Source organism: Trachypithecus francoisi, unplaced genomic scaffold (genome assembly GCF_009764315.1).
Source record: "Trachypithecus francoisi isolate TF-2019V2 unplaced genomic scaffold, Tfra_2.0 Lachesis_group17, whole genome shotgun sequence".
Taxonomy (NCBI): Eukaryota; Metazoa; Chordata; class Mammalia; order Primates; family Cercopithecidae; genus Trachypithecus; species Trachypithecus francoisi.
Genome location: NW_022681462.1, coordinates 86532060 through 86553946, shown reverse-complemented (window position 1 = coordinate 86553946; position 21887 = coordinate 86532060). Strand labels below are relative to the sequence as shown.

Genomic DNA, 21887 nt, shown 5'->3' with positions numbered 1-21887 from the left:
GTGTGTGTGCGTGTTTTTCTCCTTTCATCTTTCCCTCGCTCCCTCAATTTAAGAAAGGTTAGTTTAGGTAAAATGAGCATTACAAGGCTCCCCAACCTCCGCAGCCTTTCTGTCAGGCTCGAAGAGCAGAATGAACCCCAGGCTGAGTATGAACTTTTTGTAGGGCTCAAGAGAACAGAACCCCAAGCTGAGGAGGGAGGGGCAGACTTGGAGTGTGGGAGGGCAGGGTCGGGGGTGCAACCTCATGGTCAGGCTGCCACTCGGGAGGCATGGCAGAAGCAGACCTGGCTCAGTGGCCAGAAGCAGAGAGGTCCACCCCCCTGGCCAGGACCCATAGGCCCAGTGAGGTCTTCCTTGCCGAGAGCTCCAAGGGGACTGACCCCTGGATCCCTTAGGAGGAGGGATCAAGGCCACCAGGACTGGAAGCCCAGAGGCCACAGCAAGCCTGATTCCCGAAAGAGAAGCAGAGGGGGTCTGGGGAGGGATTATCTGCCATCTTTCATCTGACAGGGGACAGACATAGGCACTGGCTGTGCTGATCAGAAAGGAACAGTGACGCTGACGTGCAAGAAGGCTGGCGCAGCTGAACCAGGTCACGGTCACTTCACTCTAATCTGTCATTCTCAGCACAGGCTGTGTCCACGCAGTGACTCTAACAGGTGCATAACTATCAGGCAGCAAACAAGGGGTCTATGGATGTGAAGCCCCCTACACTGGAATAATGGGATTTCTCAAAAGGCCCCAGGAGCCGGGGTGGGCAGCTCGCAGAAGGTGCAACTCCAGCAACTTCCCTCCACCCAGAGCACCTGCTCCAGCCTGGCTTGCAGGTCCACCGTGAGAGGCACAGCGGCTCGCACAGAGCCCGGGGATGTCTCCCTGGCCACTGCACCCCTTTCTACAGGCTGACTTAGAGCTCCCTGCAGCGGAGACACACAGGAGACGCTCTGAGGGTCCCGACTTATTCTCTGGTCCCAGAGATATGACCCAGGGTCTCAGGATCCCAGGTTGGACGGTCAAGGGTGGATGGAGGGCGGCAACCTCCTCTGGAAGTGGGGTCCCCAGCAGCACCCGGTTCAGTGAAAATGGAAGTGAGAGTGAGCCTCTAAGAGGAGGTTGTATTTATACAAGAGCAGAAGTCGAGGCAGCAGTTTTCTCATCTGCAAAATGCTAATAACAAAGTCTGCCCCGGGCTTGTGAGGATGAGCTGAAGCCCTGGGGAAGGCCTGGCTCACTGCAGACCCGCAGTGCTGCTCCCCAGGCACCAGGTTTAGTGTCTTTCCTGAGAAGGCGACTGGATAAGACATGGAAGAAGCGCTGAGCTGTGAAAGGTAGTGCAGGTTCTAGGGAGAGGGCCAAGCAGACAGGGAGAGAGGGACCTGATGGCTGGAATGGGCTTTCGAGGAGTCTTGTTTTGCTGAAGGCAGAGCTGGCCTGGGGCTACAGGGAGCAGCAGGCTCCATTCCCATCATCAATGCCCAGATCCCAGGACGCCCCTCGCCTGGGGGGCTTACAGCCTACATCTTCCTGTCCCGGATGGCTTTGCAGTCCCTGCTATTTCCTGAATACACCAGCCCACCTTGCCTCAGCCTGGAGCCTGCAATGTTCCTCCCTCAGCCATCAGTGACCTCCTTTCTTACCTCCTCAGGTCTCTGCCCAAAGGCAACCACAGAGAGCTCTTTCCAAACGGTACTATTTCAAATCTCACAGCTAACACTCCGTATTCATTTTTCTCCATTGCACTTATCAATATTATGTGTGTGATTCTGAAGAATGTATATTCTCTAGATGTTATGTACAATATTCTCTATGCTATTGTCATGTTTACTAATTGTGTTTGCAAATCTTCTATACCTTTATTTTTATCATTATTTTTGTCTGTTTTGTTACATAGAGAATGTGTTAAATGTGACTGTGTATTTATTTTTTCCCTTCTAGTTCTGTCAGTTTTTGCCTTTTGTATTTTGAGGCTATGTTCTATGTTCTGTGAACCCTTTGGGTATCTGAGACGGGTTTCAATTTAGGAAATGTATTTTGCCAAAGTTAAGGACACGTGCCAGTAACACGGCCTCAGGAGGTCCTGATGACACGCGTCCAGGGTGGTCGGGGCACAGGTTGGTTTTATACATTTTGTGGAGACATGAGACATCAATCAATACATGTAAGATGTACACTGGTTCTGCCTGGAAAGGGGTGGGACAACTCCAAGCGGGAAGGGGGCTTCCAGGTCACAGGTAGGTAAGCGACAAATGGGTGCATTCTTTTGAGTTTCTGATTAGCCTTTCCAAAGGAGGCAGTCAGATACGCATCTATCTCAGTGAGCAGAGGGGTGACTTGGAGTTCTATCTGTCCTTTGTTCACAAGGAAATTCCTTGTGAGGGAGGTATGTAGCCTGTTTTCATTTTTTATTTTTATTTACTCATATTTTTTGAGACAGAGTCTCACTCTGTCGCCCAGGCTGGAGTGCAGTGGCACGGTCTTGGCTCACTGCAACCTCTGCCTCCTGGGTTCAAGAAATTCTCTGCCTCAGCCTCCCAAGTAGCTGGGATTACAGGCACCTGCCACCACGCCCGGCTAATTTTTTGTATTTTTAGTAGAGACAGGGTTTCACCATCTTGGCCAGGCTGGTCTTGAACTCCTGACCTCGTGATCCACCCGCCTCAGCCTCCCAAAGTGCTGGGATTACAGGTGTGAGCCACCGGGCCCGGCCATAGCTTGTTTTTAAAATCTTAGTAGTAATCTTTTTTAAAGGGATAGAATGGGAGGCAGGTTGGCTCTAAGCAGTTTCCAGCTTGACTCTTCCTTTCGGCTTAGTGATTTTGGGGTCCTAAGATTTATTTTCCTTTCACAGTTCTTAGATGCATACAATTATTGCATCTTCCTGGTGAGCTAAGGGTGGTGTTCTTTTTTTTTTTTTTTTTTGAGATGGAGTCTCGCCTTGTTGTCCAGGCTGGAGTGCAATGGTGCGATCTTGGCTCACTGCAACCTCCACCTCCCGGGTTCAAACCATTCTCCTGCCTCAGCCTCCCGAGTAGCTGGGATTACAGGCGCGCATCACCACACCCAGCCAATTTTTGTATTTTTAATAGAGACGGGATTTCACCATGTTGACCAGGCTGGTCTTGAACTCCTGACCTTGTGATCCACCCACCTCGGCCTCCCAAAGTGCTGGGATTACAGGCATGAGCCACGGTGCCCAGCCAAGGGTGGATTTTTAAAAAATAGTAATTATGAAGTATTGCTTCTTGTCTTAGTCAATTTTGTGTGATACTGATGTAGCTACACCTGCTTTTATGCACAGTGTATCTTTTTGCCTTCCTCCATCCTTTTCCCTTTAATCTTTCTGTACCTTTTCTCTTTTAATGTGTTTTTTATAAATAGCATAGAGTGAGAATTTAAAATTTCAGTCTGGAAAGCTTTATCTTTTGGTTAGAGCATATACATTTGATGTAATTACTGATGTACTCGGGTTTAAATGGATCATTTTGCTAAATGCTTTCTGGGTCTCACTTGTTCTATGTTCCTTGTTTCTTTTCTCCTTTGTCTTCTTTTGGATTAGGTATTTTGTATTTCATTGTAATATCCATAGATATTACATCCCTCATCCTTGACTTATTGAAGTGTAATATAGATACTTATACTCTCTTCCTTGGCCTTAAAATAAGTCAAGGGCCTTAAAATAATTTCATTTCATTTGTTCCCCACCCCATTTCTAAACCTTTTTTGCATTTATTTTATTTCTCTCTATACATGTTGTTTCATGAGAGTTTTTTTATCTTTGTGTACAATTGATATAGCCTTATTTTTACATTTTTTTTGTTGCTTTCTCATTGCTTCCTGAAACTCTAACCTTTGTTTTGAATTAATTTCATCTGCCTGAAAAACATACTTTTGGATTTCCTTCAGTGTGGGCTTTTTTCCCTTTTCTTTTCTTTTTTGAGATGGAGTCTTGCTCTGTTGTGCAGGCTGGAGTGCAATGGTATGACCTTGGCTCACTGCAATCTCTGCCTCTCGGGTTCAAGCAATTTTCCTGCCTCAACCTACTGAGTAGCTGGGATTACAGGTGTTCGCCACCATGACCATCTAATTTTTGTATTTTCAATAGAGACATGGTTTCCCCATGTTGGCCAGGCTGGTATCCAACTCCTGACCTCAGGTGATCCACCTGCCTTGGCCTCCCAAAGTGCTGGGATTACAGGCATGAGCCACCACACCCAGCCAGGCTTTTTGGTGACAAATTATTTCATGGTTTGTCTGAACTTTTTAAAAATCTCATTTTTGTTCTGTCTTCTAAGGGCATTTTCACTGGGTATAGAATTCTGAGCTGGCAATTTCTTTTAGCACTTTAAAGATATCACACCACTGACTTCTGACTTTCAATGTTTTATTGAGAAGTCAGTTATATATTTCGTCATTGTACCTTTCAAAGTAATCTGTCTTTCCCTTCCACCTACTTTTTAGATTTTTCGTTGTCTTTAATTTTCAGCAGTTTTACTCTGAGTGCCTTGGTGTAGATTTTATTTATCCTGCTTGTAGTTTAGAGTGTTTCTTGAATCTATGACTTGATATCTTTCAACAGTTTAGAAATGTTCTCACCCATTTTCTTGAAATACTGCTTCTGACACAGTTTCCTCCTCCTCTTTTTCTGGAATTCCAATTATACGTGTGTTAGACATTTTCACTGTAACTCCTAATGCCCCACCTCCCTGCCATTTTTTTTGCATTTTTTCTCTGGTCTCTCTGTACTTAATGTGGATTTTTTTCCTAATCAATCTTTCAGTTCATAATTCTTTTTTTTTTTTTTGGTTGCATCTGTTAAACTTGTCACTGAATTCTTCATTTGGGGTATTATGTGGTTATTTACATTTGGCTTTTAAAAAAGATATATAGTTTCTGGTTCTCTAATGAAAATTACAATTTTGATCTTTTAACATCTGGAACATAGTAAGGTAGAGTTATTTTAAAGTCTGTGTCTGAGAATTCCAATGTATCTGGAACCCCTATGGGTCTCTCTATTTTCTGTTGTTTCTACTGATATTTGCTAATGTGGTCTCCTTGTATCTGGTTATTTTTAAAATTACGTTACAGATTCTACCTTTGCACATTGTTTTTAGAAATAATTTGAGGTCAAGATGATATCTTTCTCCTAAGATTATTTGTCTGCTTCTGCTGGGCACCTAGGGATACTAGCAATATGGGATCACCTTAATTCATTTTGGAGAACCCAGAGGATTTGAAGCAGAGAGGCAGCTCCTCAGAGGGCCCAGTGTACAGCCCTTCAGAGTCCCAGGCCAAAGAAAGTGGAGGGGTCAGTGGAACCTGCTAGTCCCCTTGGCAGACTCTGGGTTCCAATCCTGGTCCTCTGACCCTGCAAGCCTGCTGTCAAGCACCCTGCTCAGCTCTCATCTGTCCCTTCAGAACTGCTCCTAGAGGAAAACTGGCTGTAAGAATAAGGCTCACCTCCACAGGCCTCTATCCTTCCCAGACCCTAATCGAATAGCAGCTCACTGGGTCTTGTCATCTCTCCAGTACCTTCAAGACAATGGTTATTAGACACTGCCTGCTTTTCTAACTGTCTTCAACAGAAGGCTTGGTCAGCATTTCCTAGTTGATCATTCTGAACATGGAACTTGCCAACACTCACTACCATCTAACATACTAGATATTTTTGTTACTTATTCGTTGTCTTTCCATCCACTTGAAGGTAAGCTCCATGTGGGCAGTAATTTTTGTTTATCTTGCTAATTATTACTTTAACCAAAGCACCTGAAACTATGCTTGGCACAGAATAAGTGATCAATAAATGGTGACTAAATACATGAATCTATTATCTGACTTTACTGCTGCAAATATTACCCAACAACATGAACTTGCATTTCCACTTTTGCAGAGGCAAGTGAGGTCCAGAATGGAAGGTGATCTGGGCCAAGTTTCTGCAGTGAATTGAGACACAGTTAGGACCCAGGCTTCCTGCATAGCATTTCAGGACACCTGCCCCACCCCACAGAGCTATTTCTTATCCCAGGACCAAGCCTTGCAAAGGACAAGGCTGAAGTGATGGCAAGAGGCAATCTGCTGATCAGATGGCGGATGAAACTGAAAATTTCAGAGTCAGAAACCATATAAGTCCCACGGAGAAAATGCAGATAGAGGGCCTATGGGGAAGTGGGGAACTGAGGAGAGATGACTACGTCTTTATTTTATTTTATTTTATTTTTGAGACGGAGTCTCGCTCTGTCGCCCAGGCTGGAGTGCAGTGGCTGGATCTCAGTTCATTGCAAGCTCCGCCTCCCGGGTTTACGCCATTCTCCTGCCTCAGCCTCCCGAGTAGCTGGGACTACAGGCGCCCGCCACCTCGCCCGGCTAGTTTTTTTGTATTTTTTAGTAGAGACGGGGTTTCACTGTGTTCGCCAGGATGGTCTCGATCTCCTGACCTCGTGATCCGCCCGTCTCGGCCTCCCAAAGTGCTGGGATTACAGGCTTGAGCCACCGTGCCCGGCCGACTACGTCTTTAAACTAGCCATTCCCTGCAGCTCATTCCGGACCAAACCTCTTAAAGCACCAATTTATGAACTTCATTCCAGGCAAAAGATGAAAATGTCCATGAAACTTCTCAAAAAGTAGCAGATTCTCCATAAAAGCTCACTCAGATAGTGACAAGTTAGGGAGCTGGGAAATCAACTGGTTCTCCAAAGCACACCAGAACGAATACAGCAAGGTGCAATTCAGTACCAAGAGGCCAGCAAGAGTTGGGTTTGGAGCTGAGGCCTGGCCATGGGCCCAACAGGCCCAGCAGCAGTATCCCCCCATGCTGCCCAAGACAGTCCCTGACTACCAGCATCCAGTTGAAAGGCTTGATTTCCAAGTGTTGGGAAGAAGGGCTTTGTGGCGAGGGAGATGGCCAGCCAGGGACGAGGACTCTCCACTGCTTCTGATACCACGTGATCCCCAAGGGACTGTCAGGGGTATGTGTCACAAAAGCAACTCATCTGCTCAGCCCACCCTCCCTACCTGAGTAGCAGACCTCCCACCCCCCCATGTCACTGACAACAGTAGTGTGGACCATGGGTTCTGGAAATAAATGGGGGTGGGGGATGGGTTCACACTCAAACAGGAGTCTGATTCCCATTTGCTACTTAGATTAGTAGTGTAGTCTTGCACCAACTCTTTAATCTCTTTGTGTCTCAGTTTCCTCGCCCACACAATGGGGATAATAGTCACTACCTCATAGGTTTTGTTGGAAGGTTGAACCAAATAAACATGCAAAGTGCTTGCAATAGGCTCTGGCACATGGTAAGTGCATATTATGTATTTCTCATCATTACTATCATCATCTGTCCTGAATTTCTGAAATTCTCCCATTCCCCCTTTTCTCACTATTACCTATCTCTAGGCCACAGCTATCATGAAATTCTGCTCCACACAGGCATCCTTGATTCCTATTCCCTCACTCCACAATCAGCCGAGGTGCAGGGAGGGGAAGGCATTCTGAAGAGCACACCTGCTCTCTATTTCACAAAAACCCATCTGTGGCTCCCCACAGCCCTCAGAATGTGGTCCCAGCTCACCTCTCCGGCTCATCTCTGATTGCTGCCTTCTCCAGCAAAAGGGCTCAATGACTTTTCAGTCCTCACAAGTACCAAGCTTGCAACTCTTCACCAGGTCTCTCCAGGGAATTCTCTCTCCCACACTTTCTCCTGGAGATCTCCAACTCATCCTACAGGCCTGGTCTTAGACACAGTGCCCTGCCACTGCCGGCAATCTCCCTCCTGGCTGTAACGACATAACCACCCCCAGACCACAGGAGTGGGGAACGTTCTATTTACCCTGTGTTCCAGCATCTAGCACACTGCCTGGCATGCTCGAGACACTTAATACATTTGTGTCAAATGAATGAGTGACTACATGATTGATATCAGGGGAACAGGGTGATAGAATCACAGACAAAATAGAACCCAGTGACTGACTTCAACTCTCAGTGGAGAATCTTCTGGAACGAGCTCTCATACTAAACCTCCATTGTAAGTATCCTATTCTCATTCTGAGCACAGGGCTCCCTAAAAACCTGTAAATATTTTGTTTCCTAATTGCTTATCTGCACCTTAATCACATAGTCGTTATATTATTATTATTATCTTTATTGTTATTATTAATGGTGATAAATAAAACAGAGCATATAAGGATTTGCAGAAAAAAAACAACTGTGTGATTTAGAATTTTTAATTAATATGAGTTGGGGTTTGTATTGAGTGCTCTGTGCGAGAATGGATAATCCTCAGTGCCTCCCCCAATGGGTTTGGTATCTAAACGCTCCATATTGTAATTTACATCCTAAGGGGCCCACAGCACTTAGAAAATCATCAGTTCTCCAGTTATCTGGTTCCTATCAGCATCGCTGTCTCCAAATGAATGCATTTCAATTAAAGGAAGAATTTAACAGAGTAAATGTGAGGTGTGTATTTTGTGAATTATAGCTCTAACTTTGAATAAAAACAAAACAACAAACATTTTCTGAGCTCCTATGATATTCTAGGCATAGAAGATAAGACAGAGAAAAAAAAAAAAAGACTGGGCCCTACCTCCAAGGAGACTGCAGTCTTGTGGGGGAAGAAGGATGAACACAAAAACGAAATATTCAACTGTAAGTCAGGGCAACAGGCAAGAGACCTCATGGGCGTGTGGGAGTTCCTTGTACAGACAGTAAGCTATAGACATGTTTAGGAGAAAACAAAATAAAAGACCAAAACTTCACCAGCAGATGCTGTTATTTTCATGTTTACAGACACAGTTTTACTCTCTTCTGTATGTGGGAACTTCCTCCAAATGACTTCTGTGCATTCCTTTTTCCCTCCCATCATGCTGGGAATGGAGACGGAAATTACTGCCCTTGTGTGGACCCCAAAAGGTGACATTTTGGGTCAACTACTGACAACCTGAAGGCTGGAGAATCACCCTCCCGCCCTCCCTCCTTCCTCATCCTGGGACAATTCCAGGGTCCCTAGAAAGAGATGAGTGTGAGAGAATCTAAAGTGACTAAACATATAAATTGGGGGAACAGCAGTTCACATGACAGAGGCTTGCTCACAAAAGAAACAAGTTCAGAGCTCTCTAAAGCAGCGGTCCCCAACCTTTTTGGCAGCAGGCACCACTTTTATGGAAGACAATTTTTCCATGTATGGGGCTGGGGGTGTGGGGAGATGGTTCTGGGATGAAACTGCTCCACCTCAGATCATTAGGCATTAGATTCTCATAAGGAGCATGCAACCTAGATCCCTCACACGCACAGTTCACAATAGGGTTTGAGCTCCTATGAGAATCTATTGTCACTGCTGATCTGACAGGAGGTGGATCTCGGGCGGTCATGCTGGCTTGCCTGCCACTCACCTGCTGTGCAGCTGGCTCCTAACAGGCCATGGACTGTACCAGTTTGTGGGGGTGGGTGACCCCTGCTCTAAAGAATGTAGTCCCAAATATGTATAAGATAGGGTATGACTGGATTTCAGATATTTCATTAAAAGTAACTTTTCCATTTGGCTCAAGACTAAAAAACCAAAATGGATTGCTGATGGTCTCCTGCGGCCTTTTCTGCATCCCCTCTGCTTCTCAAACCTTTCTCAATCCCATCTTCCTTTTGGTGTTCCCAGCTTGGAACAGTGGGAAGAGAGTCTTCTCTGGGGTCAGAGTGACCTCCTTTCAAATCCCCAGCTGATCTCTGAGCTCCTGTGTGGTCTGGGCAGTTTGCAGGCCCTCTCAGAATCACCACCTCCTGGTCTGTGGGTGGCAGAGCCCTGCTGTGCTCTGAATATTTGTGTCTCCTCAAAACCCATGTTGAAACTTAACCCCTGGTGTGATGGTATGAAAAGGGGAGGCCTTAGGGAAGTGATTAGGTCATGAGGGTGGGGCCCTCACCAATGGGATTAGTGCCCTCATATGGGGTTCATGAGACCAGAGCTCGCCCCTTCCACCATGGAGGATAGTGAGAAGGTGCTGTCCATAAGCCAGTCCCAGCCCTTACCAGGCACCACATTGGCCAGTGCCTTGATCGTAGATTTCTCATCTTCCAAGACTATGATAAATACATTTCTGTTGTTTCTAAGCCATGCTGTTTACAGTATTTTGTTATGGCAGCCTGAATGGGCTAAGATAAGCCCTAGTTAAGGGTGTCTAAGGGACTAGGACAGTGTCTGCCATTGAGTGTGGGTTCTGCAAGCATCAAACTCCCTTCTGCTCTCCTGAGCTGCCCACAAGTGCCCTCAGATGCCCCATAAATGACTCTCCTCTTCCCCTCTGCTTTTATTTCAGTTTAACTTTAGAAGCAAAATTCTCCGATAAAACCAACTCCCATCAAGTAGTGAATGATTTGTTCCCTCAGGAGATTAAAACGCTAATTGCGTTTATAAGACAAGGAATTTCATAAAGTGATCCTTTAATTGTTAAATCGGTCAGGATGAACATGAAATTTTGGGCAGATTCCTTAAGATGCTTTGAGGCAGTGCCTAACCCCGTGCCTTAGATCCCTTGGCTCAACTGAGTTGGAAATCAGGAAAGGCAAGGACATAGTGAGTCACAGGAAGGGCGCCTTGCAATCACACAAGGGACATGATACAAATGAGGCCAGAGACCCCTGCACCCAGCAGCAGAGCGGCTGGGAGGAGGACCTTCCAGCCTTCCTGAGCAAACTGTGTGCAAGGCCTGGGAATGTTCTGAAATCAATCACCTCTTTCCATTCCTCCCTCTCTCCTTTCTCTGTCTCTCTCCCTCTCTCTCTCTCAAACACACACACTCAAACACACACACACACACACTCGCTCACAGATTGACCCCCTACCTGAAACTCCCATACTGTCACTTGTCCTTTAAGAAAGGTTTTCCCTTGGCCAGGTGCCGTGGTTCATGCCTGTAATCCCAGCACTTTGGGAGACCGAGGCCAGTGGATCTCCTGAGGTCAGGAATTCGTGACCAGCCTGGCCAACATGGCAAAACCCCGTCTCAACTAAAAATACAAAAATTAACCGGGCGTGTTGGCAGGCGCCTATAATCCCAGCTACTTGGGAGGCTGAGACATGAGAATCACTTGAACCCAGGAGGTGGAGGTTGCAGTAAGCCAAGATTGCACCACTGCACTCCAGCCTGGGCGACAGAGTGAGACTCCGTCTCAAAACAAATAAATAAATAAAAATAAATAAATAAATAAAAAGTTTTTCCCAGTTCCTAAGGATTTGGATTTCATGTGTGCTAAGCATCTGAGGAGGAGAGCTTGAATGACTTCTTTGCTTTTATTATAGTTCCTCTTTCTACTGGGCCCAGAGGCTAGGATATGTGTCTATTTTCATGGGCAGTCTAATCACTACGGAGTTACATGTTCTGAAATACGACCAAATCGACTTTATAGCTCAAAAAATACTGAGAGAAGATGAATGGCGAGGGCTTCTTATGGTCCCTCACTGTGCCTAGTTCCTGGGGCACCAGGGGCTGTGTTCTGTGGAAGGCCTGGTCTGGGCCCTGTGGAGCCTCCTTCAGCTGTGACACAAGAGTCGCGTGGAAGTGGCTCCATAAGGGGCAGGCAGGCGGGGCATGGTGGCTCACGCCCATAATCCCAGTACTTTGGGAGGTTGAGGTGGGAGGATTGCTTGAGCCCAGGAGTTCAAGACCAGCCTGAGCAGTACAGTGAGACTTCGTCTCTTCAAAAAGTTAAAAAATTAGCTGGCTGTGTAGTCCCAGCTACTTAGGAGGCTGAGGTGGGAAGAGCCCTTGAGCCTGGGAAGCGGAAGTTGTAGTGAGCTGAGACCGTGCCACTGCACTGCAATCTGGGTGACAGAGTGACCCTTGTCTCCAAAAAAAAAAAAAAAGAAAGGAAAAGGAACAGGGCCATGCCGTCCTCCCAGTGGCTGAGACCTTACTCCAGGGAAGGCGGTGGCAGGTCAGATCAGGCCTGATCTAGCAGGCAGGGCCAGGTGGAGTTGGGGTGCTCAGCGGACCTTCCCAGCAGCCCCTCCTGTTTCCCCATCAGAGGGGCCTGGCCCTTGTACTGCAAATGGCTGAGGGGACAACTGCTTCCCTGGCCTTGGCTGCAGCCCACGGCTGGGGGGCAGGAAGCATGGGTCAGGATGGGAACCTCAGGCCAACAGGCAGCGAGGAGCAGAGCACAGGAGGCACTGGAGAGGCGTGGGAGGACACCACCTCCAGGGAAGGGGTCCCCTCTAACCTCAGAGGGTCCTCCTTTCTGTTCTCACCCTGCCTCTTGCTCACATCTATGATGGTCTAAAATGACTCAAAGTGACTTGGTCTCTCCATTTTGCAGATGGGCACTCAGTGCTCCAGGGGCCTGAGCTCTCAGGACATGGTTAGTGTCAGAACCAGAAGGAAAAGTCCCCCAAGACCACCTCCGGGGCTCCTGCTGCTGCTGAAGGGGATGCGGTCTCCCAGGAAATCAGTCATTTTCATCCCCGTCAAGTCTTTCCCCCTGTGACACCTGCATCCCAATGGGGCCATTTATCAGCAAGCCCTGTAACCAGCAGCAACTGCCTCAGTTATAGAGAACAGAAATGATCTTCCAGGCTGAGCGCGGTGGCTGTAATCCCAGCACTTTGGGAGGCCGAGGCGGGCAGATCACAAGATCAGGAGATCGAGACCATCCTGGCTAACATGGTGAAACCCTGTCTCTACTAAAAATACAAAAAAATTTAGCCGGGCATGGTGGCGGGCGCCTGTAGTCCCAGCTACTCAGGAGGCCAAGATTGCACCACTGCACTTCAGCCTGAGCAAGACAGTGAGACTCCGTCTCAAAAAAAAAAAAAAGAAAAAAAAAAAGAAATGATCTTACTGTTGTCTAACGGTCCTTTGTCTAGACGCTTCATGCTGGATAGCAACACAGTCCCCTCGGGGGCTGCCCCAGACCCTGGGCACTGAAGACCAGACCCACACTAGAACTGTGCACCCAGTTCCCAGGCCTGAGCTCACAGAACTGACTTCATGGTGCAGTGGTTAACCTTGCCACAAATCCGGGCACCTCCTCTGGGCACAGTCCCTTAGGAGGAGACGGGGCAACGTTGCGTGGCCAGGGGGGAACCCTGTAAGAGCTGTTCCTGCACTGAGCTCGGGGATGGGCTGAGTGTAGCCTCCCTTTCCCACTGGACCGTGAATGCAGCTGCACCAGGGCCTCTGATGGAGTCACCAGGGCTCCTTGGCCTGGCCTGCTCCCCAGGGCTGGGCACAATGCTGGACTGGCCTGGAGACAGTGAAGGGGTGGGGTGTGGACTCACAGTGTTTACGGCTTTCCTGGGCTCCAGCACCCGAGGAACGGTACGCTTTCCCGGCCAGCCTCCTCAATCTCCCTCTTTTAGAAAATCAGTACTTTCAGAATTCTTATTCCAAACATGCCAGGGCCTTTCAAAAGGCCTGGGCCTCAGACCCCACCTGGAAAGCAAGTGGCTGGGTAAGAGACCTGGGAAGCGCCATCAGTTCTGGAATCTGGAATTTTTGTCCTGAGACACAGAGCTCAGGGCCCAGCAGAGGTCCCCCTAGAACTCAGAGGACATGCACTGTCCTGCTGTCGGACCCTGACCACCCCTCCCACCCCTCCCACCCCCTGCTGCAGCCTTCATCTTCTGGCCCAGGAAATGCCTTGACTGCTGGTTGGAGGTGGGATCCAGCCACGTGGGATGAACAGGGTTTCTGGGTTGAGGCCCTACTTCTGGCTGCCTTTTCTGGCTCCAGCAGCTACAGAAACTCCCACAGGGTGGGCATTCCTCACAGTTCCAGGGTGCGGGGAAGGCTGTCCAACTTCACCTCTGACCTCAAACCTGCTTTCTCGAGCCCTTGTTTGCCCTGGGATGGGGGGGTCACTTCCCTGACTTTGACCTACCCTGAAGAGAGGCACTGTCCCGACCTCACCCCAGACTGCCCACCATCGGGCCAGGCACAGAGGGTGGCTCACACCATACTCAGTGACTCATGGATTGGCAAGAGCTGTGATGTCTTCTTAGAAATCAGAGGGGTCTATGAAGCCCCAGAATTGCTGGCAAGTCCAAGTTGGCCCAGGCTGGGCAGACCCTCTCCTGCTTCCTGATCTCTTTGAGCCAATGGGGTATGGCTCCCCTTGGCTTGGCCTCAGCAGCACCTGAGATCCAACCTCACACACTTCCAGGCCTTCCCTCGACCCGGGATTCAGACCCTCAGGACAGAACCTTCCCATGTAGAGGTCAGGAGTGGTGCCTGATGCCTGTAATCCCAGCACTTTTGGAAGCCGAGATGGGTGGATTGCTTGGAACCCAGGAGTTTGAGACCAGTCTGGACAACATGGCAAGACCCTGTTGCTTAAAAAAAAAAAAAAAAAAAGAGAAAATTCACATAGAGACATAGAGCAGCTGCCTGGAGCTGCCCTTGGCTAGGAGGGACATTCACCTGCTTTTAAGTCACAGTCACAGCTTTCCTGACCCCCTACTCCCGTTGTGGTTTCCTGAAAGTTCCCCACTGGCCTCACAAAGGACTCTGGGCAGAGTGAGGAAGAGCTTGCAGGGTGGGGATGGACGTGCTGACTCAAAGCCAGCCTTTGGGGCCGACCAGGACAGAATGTCTCCAGGAGGCCTCTGTGCAGGAGCCGCAGCCAATGCTGTTACTAAGAAAAGCGCAAGGAGAAAGGGTAACACAACACGCCTGCTTTGGGCAGGCCCTGGGGCAAGTGGGGTGGGACGGATGACTCAGGAGATGCTCCAGGAGGCACAGGAACGATGTCATGTCTTGCCGATGGGCACGGGCTGTCTCTAGTGTGTTAGGATGAAAAGGCCCTACACTCTGGTTGTCTCCAATTCTGGGTAAAATGAGCAGTGGATACTCTGTGCTCATCTTGGCACAAGGGGACCAGGGATGCACTGGGGGACCCTTGCTGTGGCCCCTGCGTGAGTTTCTCCAGGGCGGTGACTGCCATAACCACTGGATTCTGCTCCCTCTGCCCTGCTTCAGCCCCAGCCAATTGTCCTCCCCTGGCCCCAGCGCCCCAAGAGTGTCCTTCACAGCCTGATATCAAAGCAGCAGCTATTAACCGAGCCCTCCACTGCCACCCCCAACCCCCACCATGTGCCCAACACTGCAGAGGGCTTGGTGTGCCAACAGCACGGCCCTGTGCAAAGGCTGGGGCATGAATAACAACATGCTAGGATGTGGGATGGAAACCACTGGGTCCCCATCAGACAAGATCATGTCATTCAGTGTGGTGGGCTAGCCTGGGAACCTACCAACCTCAGATGCACTACTGAGTGGGGGAGGTGCCCTCATGCTTCTCACTGGGTACCTCAGAGCTAAGAGTAACCCTCCCACCCCAGGGGTCTTGCCTAAAGGAACATGTTGATGTTTGCAGTCTAGAAGATGGCACGACATCACAATGAGGTTGGGTGCATGGCTAAGCTCTCATGCAATCACAAGCAAGGCTTCAAAAAACCTCAGACCTGCCATGCTTTCCCATGGCAAACCACAGAGGGGGAGGCTTGAATACACATGTGCATTCCAGGGCAGACTTTTACTCCCTTATGACCACGTAAATTATTTCATCTCCTGAAACTGCCATTAACAAATTATTCATGTAAATTCACAAGCCCAGTTTGAAGTCACTGAATGCAGACATTTCACTCCCAAGGATGCTTTACTCCCATCCAAAACACATTTAAAATGAACTTTCTCCGCGGAGCAAATCTCGCACCCCTACTTGCCGAGCCCCCTCAATGGTCCTAGGAGGCACTCACAAACTCCTCTCCGCTTTCGACGAGGCCTTTTTGTTTAGTCTTGGAGCGTGAGTGTTCAGGAGTTAGTACAGCACAATGAGTGGCCAGGAGCACAAACCTGGGGGCAGGACAGACCCCAATTTCACCTCCAAACGATTTGAACATCTATGAGATACAGATTAGCTTCTCTAGGCCTCAGTTTTCTTACCTATAAAACGGGAATGGTAATACCTACATCACAGGGTTGTTGTGAGTTCAGTTTAAATGAGATGATGCAAAGTGCTTAGTTTCACATACACTGTAGGCACTCAATAAGCGATGGTTGTCATTATGTTATCATAGCGGCTGTTATTATTCTCACCTAAGTAAAGACAGGATCAAAGGTGGCTGCTGCTGCTCTCTGACCGAGCAGCTGGTACCTGATCAGAGGCCAAGGGTGGATTCTGGCAGAGAGGACTCTGTGGGAGCCAGGGCTTTTCCCCTCTCCCAACCTGATGATCCCACTCCTTCTTTGAGCCCCCCTCCTTCTGGCAAAGTCTCCCCTCCAGAAGACATCCACTTAGGAAGGGTCCCACAAGTCCCATCCAGGAGCTGATAGAGGCAATTTAATCAAAAGGGCAAAACCGCACAAACAGCTGCGCTGGTAGAGGAACAACGCCCCCTTTGCAGGAAAGCCCGGGAGCCCTGCCAGATAGGCGTGATGTTCAACCTGGAATCTGGCAGATAAAGCGCTCATTACGCCAGAGGATGGGAGCTGCAAACACCCAGTGCTCAGGTCGCAAGACCAAGGCCTTGCAGCTACAGTCGCTGAGTCTTTCAAGCGTCTAATCTTTTTTCTCCTTCCCCAGTCCATGTTTTAACAATAGAGTTATTCAATGTGGGCCATCCTGGATAACTTTATTCTTCCCTTAGATCCATGCCTATGAAAGGATACTGTGTTGTCCAGACCACCCATAATTCATTATGCTGAATCCCCTTCCATCTGGCGGCTTAGACAATTGTTGAAAAGCTGTCACTATAACCTATTGTCACTGCAACCTTTTATGAACCAGCCTACATTTTTATGTCAAAAATTTATCTGAATGGCCTCACAGCTCGTACCTCCAATTATTGCAGTGTCACCAACCTCCAGCTTGGGCTGCATTCTAGCCAACACACGGGGACACGTGTCCTTTTCCCTCCTACCCTAGCCTCACGTTGAAACACGGAGCAAGTTTCTGGTTAGTGTGGCATATCTCCTGCACATGCATATGCACACCCTGCAGAACGAAAGAAGTGAATCGGGGGTTTGGGCCTTTGGGGTACATCCTAAGGAGGACCCTGGAATGAGGAACCTGGGCAGCCATGGCTGACCCAGAGCTGTTCTATGTAAACCAGCACGTGGATGGAGGCACAGAAGGAGGGATGTGGCATCCGGTGGGCACCACGCAAAGAAGCTGGGCTCACGTTTCCTTTGTCTTCAAATTACAAATAGTAACGCACACGCTCCCTATCCACGGAATAGAAAATGCTGGAGGAAAAACATTATGCATGCTATTAAGAATGCCAATATCTTCATTTATAATTCTTCTTGTTCTGACTTTTCCAAAATACATATGCATATGTGTCTGTATCTGTGTATATGTACACACATGGACTAAAGTATATAAATATTTATATATGTAAATATTTACATGTCATATGATAAATTATTAAATATAGAAATATTTATATAGAATGCAATATAGAAAATTATATTTCATTAGATTAGGTATATATTTTAAAAATACCTATTCAAAGATATTTTACTACTTTAGGAGTCAATGATAACTGAAAAGATGACTAAATAAACAGACGTTTCCTTCTATAATTTTTCTTCTTGTTATTACGGATGAGAAAAGCCCTGGTTTCCTCATTTGCAGAGCTCCTTGACATTTTCTACATTGATTTGTGAGGGCTGTTTTACTTTCCCTACTTGATAAATGAAGAAACAGGGACCAGGGCACGCCAAGAACTTAGGCAAGGCTAGGGGCAACACGGGCCTTGAACCCACATCTTGGAGCTCAGCCCAGAGTCCTTGCCGCTGGCTTCAGATGATTCTGCGGGATATGCGTTTATCTTCATCATCCTCTGAGGTTGAGAAACCTAACATTCTCTACTTCTTTTGCCCCTGTCTGCTCCAAAGTGGCTGCTTAAGTAAAAAATACTCCTTAAATAGGAAAGAATGCCTGGGATAGGAATCCTGGAGTTTCCCATTACCCTTCTTTCATGCAAGCTGGGCTGGGGGATGGCAGCTCCATGGGGCTCTGGGCCAAGCCTGGCTTTCCCTTGCCCACACTGCTCTACCCCCAGCCTTCTGGGCCTGAAGAGGTCCACCCCTATGATTTGGGGGACACAGACACTGCAGTTCTAGACCCTCAAGCCTAATCTCTTTTTTTTTTTTTTTTTTGAGACGGAGTCTTGCTCTGTCGCCCGGGCTGGAGTGCAGTGGCCGGATCTCAGATCACTGCAAGCTCCGCCTCCCGGGTTCACGCCATTCTCCTGCCTCAGCCTCCTGAGCAGCTGGGACTACAGGCGCCCACCACCTCGCCTGGCTAGTTTTTTTTTGTATTTTTAGTAGAGACGGGGTTTCACTGTGTTAGCCAGGATGGTCTCGATCTCCTGACCTCGTGATCCGCCCGTCTCGGCCTCCCAAAGTGCTGGGATTACAGGCTTGAGCCACCGCGCCCAGCCTTGCCTAATCTCAATGCTGGCTGCTTGGCGCTATCAGGCTGCATCCCATTATTGGAAGAAAGACAGCCCAGGGGTCACACATGATGAACACTCCCAGTCATAAGCAAAACACAGGGAGCCTTGGACTCTGCTAACGCCCTCCTCTGGGCCACCATGGGGCTGCAGACAGGTGCTCTGGATGAGCAGCCTGGAAGTCTTCTCTGCGGCAGACCCCACTGTGCTTGTGAATTTGCGATCAGTCCTTGGAGAGAGGTGATCAACTCTTTTTGTGACTATGTAGTGATGACTTCCGCACAGCTGTCCATGGCTGTAGCAGGCACTGTGCACTAGGGAACGTGACTGGCAGGGAACAGCCAGGGCAGGCGTGTGTGTGCTTGTGCACAGTGTATATGTGAGTGCAGTACAATGAACATCATCTGAATTTTCCTTTTTGCTTGAGGCAAACACAAGGATGTTAAACTCTTCCACTCTGTCCTGAAGTCAGATGGACCTGACTTCAACATCCTGCAAGGTCGCTTACTTTGCAAATGATCTTGGTAAATGAACTTCCCTAACCCTCAGTTTTTTCATCTTAAAATAGGGATGATAATACCTGCCCTACAGGATTTGATGCAAAATGTGTGCAAGGCACTTACTCATGCCTGGCAGGTAGTAAAGATTTAATAAATGCCAGGCATTATTACTGTGCCTCTTATTACCAACCTCTTAGGTACTCAGGCTGGTTATTATTTGTACCCAGGACACTGTTTCCAAACCCTTGAACTTCAGAGCGACCCAGCCTCATCTCTCACTGACTTTCAGATGCCTCCAAGCCCTGCAGAACCAAGTGCTCCCGGACGGGAAGCGGCCTTACTCCTGGCACCAGCTCCAGAGGCATCCTGTGCATCTCTCCCACTGAGATGGAGGAGTGAGGGGGACCAGCCCAGAGGCCATGAACGGGCAGGGTTGCGGAAAGACCACAGGTCGGGGATGGGGACCAGGAAGACGCATCTTCTCTGCAGAAGAACCTACAAGAGCTCCCCATGTCCTTCCCTAGACTGAGAGCATGTCAGGGCTGGAAGGAACCTCACAGAGCCTCATTTTAGAGATGAGTGAACAGGGCTGGGCGCAGTGGCTCACGCCTGTAATCCCATCACTTTGCGAGGCCAAGGTTGGCAGATCACTTGAGGCCAGGAGTTCAAGACCAGTCTGGCCGACACCGTGAAACCCCATCTCTACAAAAAATACAAAAGTTAGCTAAGCATAGTGGCACATGCCCATAATCCCAGCTACTTGGGAGGCTGAGGCAGGAGAATTGCTTGAACCTGGGAGGCAGAGGTTGCAGTGAGCCAAGGTCGCGCCACTGCACTCCAGCCTGGGTGACACAGTGAGACTCTGTCTTGGAAATCATATATATATATATATATATATATATATATAGAGAGAGAGAGAGAGAGAGAGAGAGAGAGAGAGAGAGAGAGAGAGGTGAACAGACACGCAGCAAGTCTGCAACCTGGCCCAGAGGAAACAATGCCCTCATCAGACTCTTCCCAGAGATGTGACCTCAATCTCTCCACCTATTATATTGGAAAAATGATAAGCAAATGCCTGCCTAATTGCACCTTTTTAAAAGACAGCCTTCCCTGAAGACTTTAAAAATATGTGGGTCTGGGTTTCAGAGAGAGCTTGTCCCCCAAAAGCAGCGCCCTCTATATAAAGCAGCAAGCGATCCAGCTCTGAAAAGTATTTTGCTTCTCTTTTCAGTGGGAAGAGACTTCACCATTGGCTCTATTTGATTCTAAATGCAGCTCTGAGCTTTCCTGTATCCCTAGGCACCTATCTGGCTGGGACCACTCCAGAAGTAGCACTTACATTAGTTCCATGAGTAAGAAGGGAGAAAATCTGAAAAATGGGTAAAGTATGTACCAGGAATCTCTTATTTATTTATGTCCTCCTGGGGGAGCCTGTTTCTGAGATGAAGAAAATAATTTCGCCGTTGTGTGTAAGAGATGGCTCTGCCCCAGCGTCAGAGTCTTCCTATCACCCTCGTTTAGAGGGAGATGCTCGCAGGAGAGGGATTAAAGGCGTGCTAAAGAGGCACATTCCCACGACGGCAGTGTGCGTCCCCAGACACGATGTGTTCCCGCCAGCACAATCTCATTTTCCATTATGGAGAAGGATGACTCAGCGTGAGGTCTATTTTCTGTTTAGACTTAAGCCACGTTGTGCACAAGGACAGTGTGGCATGGCCCCTGATAAATCACAGCGAGCCTCCTAGCGACTCTGTTCTGCTCCAACGTGAGTGCGCTTATGAAACGGGTTCCTTCCTCTCCCCTGGGATGCAGCCACCAGGACACCAAGACCTCTGCTTGGAGACAGAGACTCATAGGGGCAGATTGGTAGCTGGAGCCTGGAGGAGAACTTAAGAAAACCCTTGCAAAATGAGGTGGGCATGATTTAAATCCATTACGTTTTTAATCTGCCAACAACCCTAAGGGATAGGGCTGCAGCTGCTTGGCAGGGTCAAAGCAGATGGCAGCAGGGTGCGAGGCTGCTGCCCCGCCCCGCCCCAGGCCTGCCCGTCCGGCTGGCTGCCGAGGGGCTCTATTGTATGCGGCTCAGTTCAAACCATCAACGGACCCAGCTTCTCCATGGCAACCCCAAGCAGCCTGTGCATTCCAGAGGCTATGCTGGCAGCAAACGTGGACCCAATACCACAAAACGGTGTCCTCCTGACAAACCACGGGGAGTGTGAAAACCTTCTGGAATACTTCTGAGGAAGAAGCCGGCCCAGGGATAGCTGGGGATGGGATGGGGATGCAGGAGAGTGATTTACAGACATAGAGTCACAGTGCCCGGAAGGGGCAGGCTCCTTGCGCTGGGGAGCTCACAATTCACTGGCCTGGCAGCCACCCTGGGACAGCTGGGATCCTGGTGGAGAGACAGCGTGGGAAGGGATGGAGAAGGACCTGCAGAGGGGAGTCTGCAAGATTTGGTGGCTCCAGGGTGTCCAGACGGAGCCCCCTGGCTGTGTGTTGGGGACACTGCCTCCTAGGAGGTCACGTCCTCTGCCCCCCAAGTGACCAGGACACTGCTCCCCTCTACTTGCATCCACACAGTCACACCACAGCCTGGCAGTGCCCGCTGCCTGCCACCCTTCCTGCCCACTCCTTCTCTGCGTCCATCTCTCATCCTTCTACCACTGACTGCATCTCTGCCAGTGTCCAGATCCAGGCCTGTGTAGAGACACCTGCCCACCTTCCCAAGCCTTGGCACAGAGAGGGCAGGTAGGAGAACAAAGGGCTACGCCTTGGGTCAGGAGTATCAGCATTTGAACCTGTCACTTGGATTTGAATGACCTTGGGCAAGTTAGTTAACATGCTGGGACCTCAGTTTCCTTATCTGTAAAATAGAGACAAAAATGCTGGCTTCGGTAGGGTTTTGTGGGAGAAATGGGATAGGATAATACATGGAAAGGCAAAT

The 21887-nt window shown here is 48.7% G+C and overlaps 1 protein-coding gene across 3 annotated transcripts in view; it reads right to left on the bottom strand.

Moving 5' to 3' along the window:
• KLHL29 (kelch like family member 29) overlaps positions 1 to 21887 on the bottom strand; it is a 325792-nt gene that overhangs the window by 95795 nt on the left and 208110 nt on the right. The window lies entirely within an intron of this gene.